Source organism: Meriones unguiculatus, assembly GCF_030254825.1.
Source record: "Meriones unguiculatus strain TT.TT164.6M chromosome Y unlocalized genomic scaffold, Bangor_MerUng_6.1 ChrY_unordered_Scaffold_35, whole genome shotgun sequence".
Lineage (NCBI taxonomy): Eukaryota > Metazoa > Chordata > Mammalia > Rodentia > Muridae > Meriones > Meriones unguiculatus.
This window is the reverse complement of record NW_026843712.1, coordinates 6147982-6159822: the sequence shown is the minus strand read 5'-3', so window position 1 is coordinate 6159822 and position 11841 is coordinate 6147982. Positions and strand designations below refer to the sequence as shown.

The window sequence follows — 11841 nt, the reverse complement described above, 5'->3', positions numbered from 1 at the left end:
CCCTATGGGTTTGCACCGGACAGTGAAACTCAGTCTCTGGTGCCCTGGCGTTCTGGGTCCCACAGTTCTATCTGAGGCAGCGGATCAGGCACACAGGCAGGGCTCTGTGCAGGAGCCTGGGTTCCGGGATCTGGCTCCATGCTGGCACCTGGGGCACCCACAGAATCTGAGTCTTTTCCAGGGGATGTCTGGGTGAACTAAGGTCGGTCCCAATCATTTCCTTCTCTGTGGGGTTATCTCTTGATGGGAAAATACAGTCTGTGATGTTGTGGGCCCACAGTTCAGTTTGGGACAGTGACCAGATCATGCTGGTGTGGAGCTCTGGGCTGGTGACCAAGCACCTGGCAGAACCAGAATCTCTTCTGTGGTTTAGCTGTGTGAGTTAAAGCTGATTGAATCCCCCACCTTGCGGTATTCTCTCACCTGAGAAACACAACCACTTGTGTTTTGTGGCCGCAAGTTCTGATTGCCGGTCACTGTGCCGATCCTCCTGGGCTGCTGCTCAGAATGAGAGTCCTCCCCGCACCACCATATTGTCCCGCCCCCCTATTCCTATTATTCTTAGGTTTTGTATTTTTATAGTGTCTTGAATTTCTTGGATGGTCTGTGTCAGTTATGTTTTAGATTTAACATTTTCTTTGACAGATGCATCCATTCCTTCCATTGTATCTTCCACACCTGAGATTTTTTCTTTCATATCTTATAGTCTATTGGTTATGCTTACCTCTGTAGTTCCTGTTTTCTTCCCTAAGTTCTTTCTCTACACAATTTTAGGTATTTGTGTTTTCTTCAATTTCTCTAAAATTATACGGAACACTTCACAAATTTGCGTGTCATCCTTACGCAGGGGCCATGCTAATCTTTTCTGTATTGTTTCCAAATTTAGAATATGTGCTGCTGAAGTGAGCGCCATGTATTTCGTTCAGGTGGTCATTAATAAATCACATGTCCTTGACTTGTGAGATTCACATTATCACACATTCAATTATTATTTGTTAAAGGACAGATATGTCCTCAGTCAGTGAATTATTTTCTGTGAAAATGCTCCCTGACCAAGGCAAACTTTGAACAATTTTTTTAATTGGGACATTGCTTATATTTTTACAGTAACCATCCATGATGTCACCTTGCCAAATAACCATCATGTTGTAGTCCTTCACCAAAACTGAGAGCTTTTCATATTGAATCACAAGCAACAGGCAAAGAGAGGGACTCTGAAAGAGACATACAGAGAGAGAGAAAGCTATAGAGACATATTCAGAAATAGAGAGACCTAGACCAACAGAAACAAAGATATAAAGTGACAAAGCCAGAGAGACAGTGACTCCTTTCTCTCTTGTCACTTTCATTGGCATATCAACCTCAAAGCACCCTCTTCTATAGTACATATCCAAAAGGAATTATATTTTTAATATTTTATTTTAAATATTATTTATTGCACTTTATTTACTTTGTATCCACCCTTAACCCCTGCTCTCCTCCCAATCCCACCTTCACTCCCTCATGCCCCGATGCAAGTCTACTTATAGGGGAGTTCTTCCTTTCCTTTCTTCTGATTCTAGTCTATCAGATATTATCAGGAGTGGCTGCATTGTCTTTTTCTGTGGTCTGTTAAGGCTGATCAACCATCAGGAAGAAGTAATCAAAGAGAAGGTTGATCAATTAATGTCAGAGGCAATCCCTGTTCCAATTACTGTGGAACCCACTTGGACACTGAACTGCCATAGACTAAGTCCATGTAGGGGTTCCAGGTTATCTCCATGTATGGTACTAGTTTAGAGTATGAGACTCAGGAAAGACCTTTGTTTAGATTTGTTGGTTCTGTTGCTCTCCTTGTGGAGATCTTGGCCTCTCCATAACTTACTATTTCACACTTCTTTCATGAGATTCCATGCTTTCTGCCCAACAGTTGGACATAAGTCTCAGCATCTGCTTTGATACTCTGCAGGTTAAAGCCTTTTAGAGGCCTTCTGTGGCAACCTCCTAACTTATTCCCTGTTTTCTCTTTCTTCTAATGTCCATCCTCTTTGCCTTTCAGGATGGGGATAGAGCATTTTAACCAGAGTCCTCCTTCTTGATTAGTTTCTTTTGATGAACAGATTTTAGTAGGTTTATCCTATATTATATGTCTATATGTGTGAGTATGTACCTTGTGTGTCTTTCTGTTTCTGGGATAGCTCACTCAGGATAATCTTTCCAGTTCCAAATATTTACCTGAAAATTTCATTATTTCCTTGTTTTTATTACTGAGTAATATTCCACTGTGTAGATGTATCACAATTTCTGTATTTATTTTTCAGTTGCAGGGCATCTGAGTTGTTTCCAAGTTCTGACTATTACAAATAAAGCTGCTACAAACATGGTTGAACAAATGATCTTATTGTGCATTTGAGCCTCTTTTGGATAAATGCCTAGGAGTAGTATAACTGGATCATGATGATTTGCTACTTCAAGTAGTCAGAGAAAATGCCAGATTAATTTCTAGACTGGTCATACAAGTTTACATTCTCACCAGCAAGGGCACTTTCCTCCACAACCACTCCAGCATGTATTGTGACTTGTGTTTTTGATCTTGGCCACTCTGGTGAATGTAAGGTGAAATCTCAGGGTTGTTTTGATTTATACTTCCCTGATGGCTAATGTTATTGAGCATACGTTTCACTATGTCTCTGCCATTTGATATTCCTCTATGGAGAATTCTCTGTTTAGCTCTATACTCACTTTTTTTATTTTTTATTCATTAGACTTTATCCATTTTGTATCCCCCCATAATCCCCTCCCTCCTCCCCTCCTGATCTCACGTTCCCTCCCCTTTCTGCATGCATGCCACTCCCCAAGTCCACTGATAGGGGAGGTTCTCCTCTTTTTTCTAATCTTATTCTATCAGTTCTCATCAAAAGTGGCTGCATTGTCCTCTACTGTGGCTGTTAAGGCTGCTCCCCCTCAGAGGGAGGTGATCAAAGAGCACGCTAATCAGATTATGTCAGAGGCAGTCCCTCTTCCCATTACTATGTAACCCACTTGGACACTGTACTGCCATAGGCTATATCTGTGCAGGGGTTCTAGGTTATCTCCATGAATAGTCCTTGGTTGGAGTATGAGTCTCTGGGAAGTTCCTGTGTTCAAATTCTGTACTCACTTTTTAATTGGATTACTTGATTTGTTGCTTTTCAACTTCTTTTGTTCTTTATATGTACTGGATATTAACCCTATGTCACATTGGTTGATGAAGAGCCTTTCCCAATCTGTAGGAATTTGTTTTGTTTTCATGACTGTGTCCTTTGCTTTACAGAATCTTTTCAGTTTCACAAAGTCCCATTTATTGATTGTTGTTTTCAGAGCCTGTGCTGCTAGTGTTCTGTTCAGGAAGTTGTCTCCTGTGCCAATTGGTTCAAGGATCTTCCCCACTTTTTCTTCTAATCGATTTAATGTGTCTGGTTTTATGTAGAGGTCTTTGATCCACTTGGACTTTAGTTTTATGCAGGCAGATAAGAATAGGTCTATTTACATTTTTCTACATGTATACATACAGTTAGACCAGCACGATTTGTTAAAGATGCTGTCTTTTATCCATTGTATTGTTTTGGCATCTTTTTCAAAACTCAGGTGTCCATAAGTGTGTTGGTTTCTTTCTGTTTCTTCTATTTGTTTCCATTGACCAACATTCTGTTTCTATGAAAGTACCATGTAATTTTTATTACTGTTGCTCTATAATACAACTTGAGATAAGGGATGGAGATACCTCCAGAACACCTTTTATTGTTTCGCATTGTTTTACCAATTCTGGGTTTCTTGTTTTTCCATATGAAGTTGAAAATTTTTCTTTCAAGGTCTGTAAAAATATCTGTTGGCAATTTGATGGGAATTGCATTGAGTCTGTAGATTGCTTTTGGTAAGATGGCCATTTTTACTATGTTAATCTTGCCAACCCATGAGCATTGGGGGATCTCTCTATCTTCTGATATCTTCTAATTCTTTGTTCAGATTCTTGAAATTTTTTTCATACAAGTCTTTCACTAGCTTTGTTAGGGTCAAACCTAGGTACTTTATGACTTTGACCAAACACAAGAACACATCAAAGATATCATTCACTATGATCAAGTAGGCTTCAATCCAGGTTTGCAGGGGTGTTTCAATATACAGAAATACATCAATGTGATCCAACATATTAACAAACTGAAAGAAAAAAAATTCATGATAATCTCTTTAGAAGCTGAAAAAGCATTTGACAAAATCCAACCTCCATTCATCTCTGAATTATTTGAGAGTTCAGGAGTACAAGGCACATATCTCAAAATATTAAAGGCAACATAAAACAAGCCTATAGCTATTATCAAACTAAACTGAGAGAAACTTGAAGCAATCCCACTGAAATCATGGACAAGTTAAGGCTGCCCACTCTCTCCATATATCTTCAACATAGTTCTGGAAGTCCTTGCTAGAAGTATAAGACAGTTGAAGAGATCTAGCAGATACAAATTGGAAAGGAAGAAGTCAAATTATCACTATTTGCAGATGATACAATAGTATGCCTCAGTGACCCCCAAAATTCTACATGGGAACTCCTACAGCTTGCTGATTACCAAGTTTGGCAAAGTTACTGGATACAAAATTAACTCAAAAAAAACAACAAACAACAACAACAACAACAAACCAAAACAGTATTCTTTCTGTATACAAATGACAAAATGGCTGAATAAAAAATTAGGGAAACAAAAGGAATTATACTATCAAACAAGGCCACACCTCCTAACACTTTCCATACATTTCAACTCTGGGGACTAAAACTGTAAATAGATGCACTTCAAGGGGATTTACAATTTAAATCACCAAGAAGTAGAAGGAGATGGAGGTACTTCTAGGCTAAAAGGACATAGTTATCATGATAATGTTTCATTTAATACAATGATTAAAGTAACAACAACTTCCAAAGACTAAAGAACAGGACTGACAATCTCCTTTAGGGAAAATGTGGAATAATTCCATAATGGAGTATTATTCATCTAAGAAAAATGACATCATGATTTTTCAGGCAAATGGTGGAACAGGAAAATTCATCCTGATTGAAGCTATTAAAAAGCACAAATACAAATATAGTGTCTATTCCCTTACTAGGAGTTCTCCTAATGGTGTGAGAAAAAGTTCCAAAAGGTCATCTATTGTGAACAAACCAGGCTTCCACTAGGGGTATTGGATGGCAGTTAATTGAATTGTTGGACTAGGGTATCCTATGGAAATTTTCAAGCAATCCAGGCTGTTCTTATTAAAATATGTTTTTCTTTGCCCTCAGCTGATAGATCATTGCCATATCCTTGTATCTACAGAGATGATTACTTCTGCATCAAATTGGATTGCATACAGAGACCCATATTACTGTAATATGCAGAGATAGACCTTATAATACCCAACTGTAAATGGAATTTATGAAAGAAATTCTCCCTCCCCTCAGAGTTCTGTGAAGCCTGCAGGAGATGAGGCAGAAAGTGTCCTAATTAGAAGAAATTGAGGACACAAGGAGAACAATGCCCTGAGAATTAGTCCACAGTGGAAGATGTTTCAAATAACCTTGATGAGACCTGATAAGCTAGGGTCAGATAGAATGGGGTGGAGGAACTATCCTATCAGGGAAGAAGAGAAAGGGCATAGGGGTAGAAGAAGGAGGTTGGGTGGGACTAAGACTCTGATCACAATGGTGTTAAGTCATCACAAAGGCAGTAAGACCTCAAAATGCTATTATGACATTACAATGGTATAACATTACAACTTTATTATGACATCTCAATGATATCATGTCATATAGTGTCATGACATCTCATGATTTTTATTGCATCACAATGGTATTATGAAATAACAACAGTGTCATGATATCCCAAAGGAATTATCATATCAAAAAGTTATTTCAAAATGATTGTGGTATGAAATCCCAATGGAATTTTGAAATCACAAAGGCATTATGACGTCAAAAATGCTATTCTGACATTATAGTCTTATTAAGATATCATGATGTTATTATGACTTCACACTGATATTATGACATCACAATGGTATTTTGACATTAAAATGCTATTATGACATCAAAATAGTATGACATGCCAATATAATTATGACATCACTATAGTATTTTGACATCACAATGATATTATGAGATCACAATGCCATTGTGACATCACAATGGTATGACATTTCAATACTAATATGACATCATAATGGTAAGGCATCACAATGGTGTTATGAAAACACAATTGTATTATGATATCACAATGACTTTATGACATCAAAATGCTCTTATGTCATCATAATGTTTTTATGATATCTTTTTGATATAATCACATCGCAATGGTATTATGACATCAGAAATTTATTATGACTTCTGAATGGTATTATGTCATCAAAAGTGTGCATCACATATAAGTGATTTTAAGACATCACAATGGTGTTATGAAATATTAATGGTGTCATTAAATCCCAATTGTATTATGACATCACAATACTATCATGACATCACAATAGTATGTTATTCCAATGCTGTTAAAATATGAAAATTACATTATGCTATTGCAGTGCTATTATGACATCTAAGGGAATTATTACATGCCAATGGTAAGATATCCCAATGCTATAATATCCTCACAATGATATGACATCACAATGGTATTGTAATGTCACAATGTTGTTATGACTTTACAACTATATTACAACATCACAATGCTATTATGACACCACAATGCTATTATGACATGACAATGGTATTATATTTTCATAATGGTCTTATAGCATAAATATTCAATCATGAAATCACCTAAATAGTATTATGACATCAGAATGGTTTTATATCATCACACTGCTATTATGACTTCACAATGGTATTATGACTTCACAATGCTAAGATGACATCAACAAGTTATGGAATCTCAAGGCTGTTATGACATCACAATGGTATGACATCTCAATGCTATAATATCTTCATAATTATATGACATCACAATGCTATGTTGACACCACAATGCTATTATGACTTTACCATGGTATTATGACATCACATTGGTATTACAATATGTTTATGGTATGACATCACAATTAAATTTTGACATCAAAATGTTATGATTCATAACGATATAACTTCACAATGCTATGACATCACAATGTTATCATGATATCACAATGGCATTATGTTATCAAAATGGTATCACAATAGTTTTATCACTTCACAATGTTATTATGACATAACAATGGTATTATGTTATCATCATGCTATTATGACATGACAATGGTATTACAACATAATCTTGGTATGACATTACAATGGAATTTTGACATCACAATGATATTATGACTTTACAATTTATACAAGTTTACATGCCCACCAGCAGTGGAGAAGGGTTCCCCTTTCTCCAAAATCTCTCTAGCATGTGTTGTCACTTGAGTTTTTGATATTAGCAATTCTGATGGGTGTAAGGTGAAATCTAAGTGTCATTTTGATTTGCATTTCCCTTATGACAAAGGACTTTGAGCATTTCTTTAACTGTTTCACTGACATTCTATTTTCCTCTATCAAGAATTATCTGTTTAGCTCTGTACTCCATTTTTTAATTGGATTACTTGATTTGTTCCTGTGTAACTTCTTTTTTTTATTTTATTTTTTTTTATCAGTTACATTTTATTAACTCTGTATCCCAGCCATGTCCCGATCCCTCATTCCCTCCCAGTCCTCCCTCCCTCCCTCCCTCATCTCCACCGTGCCCCTTTCCAAGTCCACTGATGGGGGGGACCTCCTCCCCATTCATCTGATCCTGTTTTATCAGGTATCTTCAGGACTGGCTGCAAAGCCCTCCTCTGTGGCCTAACAGGACTGCTCCTCCCTTCGGGGGTGGGGAGACCAAAGAGCCAGTCATCGAGTTCCTGTAAGAAATAGTCCCTGTTCCCCTCACTTTGGGAAACCAATTGGTTACTGAGCTACCACAGGCTACATCTGAGTGGAGGTTCTAGGTTATATCCATACATGGTCCTTGGTTGAATGTCAGTCTCAGAAAAGACCCTGTGCCCAGATATATTTGGTCCTTGTGGAGCTCCTATCCTTTCCCCATCAGGCTAACTCCCCTTCTTTCTTATGATTCCCTGTACTCTGCCAAAGGTTTGGTCATGAGTCTTTGCTTTGAAAACACTGCTAGTTAGAGTCTTTCAGATGCGCTCAGTAGACTCCTGTCATACGTTCAATGCACATCCCATCTGTCTTTCTAAATGAGGATTGATCATCTTATCCCATGTCCGCTCAATTGATTATCTTTTTTAGGTGTATAGATTTCATTATGTTTATCATATCTTATAGGTCTATATAAGTGAGTATATCCCATGTTTGTCTTTCTCCTTCTGGGATATTTCACTCAGAATGATCTTTTCTAGAACCCACCATTTGCCTGCAAATTTCATGATTTCCTCCTTTTTGATTGCTGAGTAGTATTCCATTGTATAAAAATACCACAATTTCTGTACCCATTCCACCGTTGATGGACATCTGGGTTGTTTCCAGGTTCTGGCTATTACAAATAGAGCTGCTATAAACATGGTTGAGCAAGTGTCCTTTTTGTGTACTTGAACAAACTTTGGGTATATACCTAGCAGTGGTATAGCTGGGTCTGGAGGAAGCACTATTCCTATTTGTCTTAGAAAGCGCCAGATAGCTTTCCAGAGTGGTTGTACCAGTTTACATTCCCACCAGCAGTGGAGCAGGGTTCCCCTTTCTCCACAACCTCTCCAGCATGTGTTATCGCTTGAGTTTTTCATCTTGGCCATTCTGATGGGTGTAAGGTGATATCTCAGGGTCGTTTTGATTTGCATTTCCCTGATGGCTAATGAGGATGAGCATTTCTTTAAGTGTTTTTCTGCCATTCGATATTCCTCTGTCGAGAATTCTCTGTTTAGCTCTGTTCCCCATTTTTTAATTGGATTACTTGGATTGCTGCTTTTCAGCTTCTTTAGTTTTTTGTATATACTGGATATTAGGCCTCTGTCAGATAAAGGGTTAGTGAAGATTCTTTCCCAATCTGTAGGCAGTTGTTTTGTTTTGATAACGGTATCCTTTGCTTTACAGAAACTTTTCAGTTTCATGAGGTCCCATTTATTGATTGTTGCTCTTAGAGCCTGTGCTGTTGGTGTTCTGTTCAGGAAGTTGTCTCCTGTGCCAATGAGTTCTAGGCTGTTACCCACTTTTTTTTCCAATTGATTTAGGGTATCTGGTTTTATGTTGAGGTCCTTGATCCACTTTGACTTTAGTTTTGTGCAGGGTGATAAATATGGATCTATTTTCATTTTTCTGCATGTAGACATCCAGTTGGTCCAGCACCATTTGTTGAAGATGCTGTCTTTTTTCCATTGAATGGAATTGGCTTCTTTGTTGAATATCGAGTATTCATAGGTGTGTGGATTTATTTCTGGGTCTTCTATGCGGTTCCATTGATCCTCCTTTCTGTTTCTATGCCAGTACCATGCAGTTTTTATTACTGTTGCCCTGTAGTACAGCTTGAGATCAGGAATGGAGATACCTCCAGATGATCTGTTGTTGTACAGGATCGTTTTGGAGATTCTGGGTTTTTTGTTTCTCCATATGAAGCTGAGAATCTTTTTTTCAAGGTCTGTAAAGAATTGAGTTGGTATTTTGATGGGAATTGCATTGAATCTGTAGATTGCTTTTGGCAGTATGGCCATTTTCACAATGTTAATCCTACCAATCCATGAGCACGGGAGATCTTTCCATCTTCTGATATCTTCTTCAATTTCTTTCTTCAGAGACTTGAAGTTTTTCTCAAACAGGTCTTTCACTTGCTTGGTTAGGGTCACACCAAGGTACTTTATGTTATTAGTGGCTATTGTGAAGGGTGTTGTTTCCCTAATTTCTTTCTCAGCCTTTTTGTCTTTGGTATATAGGAGGGCTTCTGATTTTTTTGAGTTAATTTTGTATCCTGCCACTTTGCTGAAGGTGTTTATCAGCTGAAGGAGTTCTCTGGTTGAATTTTTGGGGTCGCTCATGTATACTATCATATCATCTGCAAATAGTGACACTTTGACCTCTTCCTTTCCGATTTGTATCCCCTTGATCTCCTTTAGTTGTCTTATTGCTCTGGCTAGGACTTCAAGTACTATGTTGAAGAGATATGGGGACAATGGACAGCCTTGTCTTGTCCCTGATTTCAGTGGGATTGATTTAAGTTTCTCTCCATTGAGTTTGATGTTAGCTATAGGCTTGCTATATATTGCCTTTACTATGTTTAGGTATGTGCCTTGTATCCCTGATCTCTCCAAGACTTTAAACATGAATAGGTGTTGGACTTTGTCAAATGCTTTTTCGGCGTCTAAGGAGATGATCATGTGGTTTTTCTCCTTCAGTTTGTTTATGTAGTGGATTACATTGATGGATTTCCGTATGTTGAACCACCCTTGCATGCCTGGGATGAAGCCTACTTGGTCATGGTGGATGATATCTTTGATGTGTTCTTGGATTCGGTTTGTAAGTATTTTATTGAGTATTTTTGCGTCAATGTTCATAAGAGAGATAGGCCTAAAGTTCTCTTTTTTTGTTGGGTCTTTGTGTGGTTTAGGTATTAAGGTGACTGTGGCTTCATAGAATGAGTTTGGTAGTGTTCCTTCTGTTTCTATTTTGTGGAATAGCTTGAGGAGAATTGGAGTTAGCACTTCTTTGAAGGTCTTGTAGAATTCTGCGCTGAAGCCATCTGGTCCAGGGCTTTTTTTGGAGGGGAGACTGTTAATGACTGCTTCGATTTCCTTGGGAGATATAGGGCTATTCAGTCTTTCTACCTGATCTTGACTTAGTTTTGGTAGATGGAATCTTTCAAGAAAATTATCCATTTCATTTAGATTCTCAAATTTTGTGGCATATAGGCTTTTGTAGTATGACCTAATAATTGTTTGGATTTCCTCAATGTCTGTGGTTATGTCCCCATTTTCATTTCTGATTTTGCTGATCTGGATTGTTTCTCTCTGCTTTTTAGTTAGTTTGGCTAAGGGTTTGTCTATCTTGTTGATTTTCTCAAAGAACCAGCTTTATGTTTCATTGATTCTTTGGATAGTTTTATTTGTTTCTAGTTGATTGATTTCAGCCCTTAGTTTGATTATTTCCAGCCGTCTGCTCCTTTTGGGTGTCGCTGCTTCTTTTTGTTCTAGGGTTTTCAGTTGGGCCATTAAGTTGTTTGTATGTGATGTTACGAATTTCTTCTTGCAGGCACTTAGTGCTATAAATTTTCCTCTGAGCACTGCTTTCAGTGTGTCCCATAAATTTGGGTATGTTGTGCCTTCCTTTTCATTGAATTCTAGGAAGTCTTTAATTTCTTTCTTTATTTCTTCCTTAACCCAGCTGTCATTGAGTAGTAAGTTGTTTAGTTTCCATGTGCGTGTCGGCTTTTTGTTGTTTCTGTTGTTGTTGAGGTCGAGCTTTAGTCCATGGTGGTCAGATAGTATACAAGGGATTATTTCAATCCTTTTGTATCTGTTGAGGCTTGCTTTGTGGCCCACTATATGGTCTATTTTGGAAAAGGTTCCATGGGGTGCTGAAAAGAAGGTGTACTCTTTTGATTTTGGGTGAAATGATCTGTAGACGTCTATTAGGTCCATTTGATTTAGGGATTCTGTGAGTGCTTTTATTTCCCTATTTGGTGTCTGTCTAGTTGATCTGTCCCTTGGTGAGAGTGGAGTGTTGAAGTCTCCCACTATTAAGGTATTAGGATCAATGTATGATTTAAGCTTTAATAATGTTTCATTTACGAATGTCGGTGCTCTTGTATTTGGGGCATAGATATTCAAGATTGTGATGTCCTCTTGGTGGATTTTTCC

General features: G+C 37.8%; 1 non-coding gene across 1 annotated transcript; it reads right to left on the bottom strand.

The window, feature by feature from the left end:
- Positions 1 to 802: 802 nt before the first annotated feature.
- LOC132651920 (U6 spliceosomal RNA) lies at positions 803 to 910 on the bottom strand. Its single transcript, XR_009589447.1, has one exon. It is a non-coding gene; the product is annotated as a U6 spliceosomal RNA (small nuclear RNA).
- Positions 911 to 11841: the final 10931 nt, after the last annotated feature.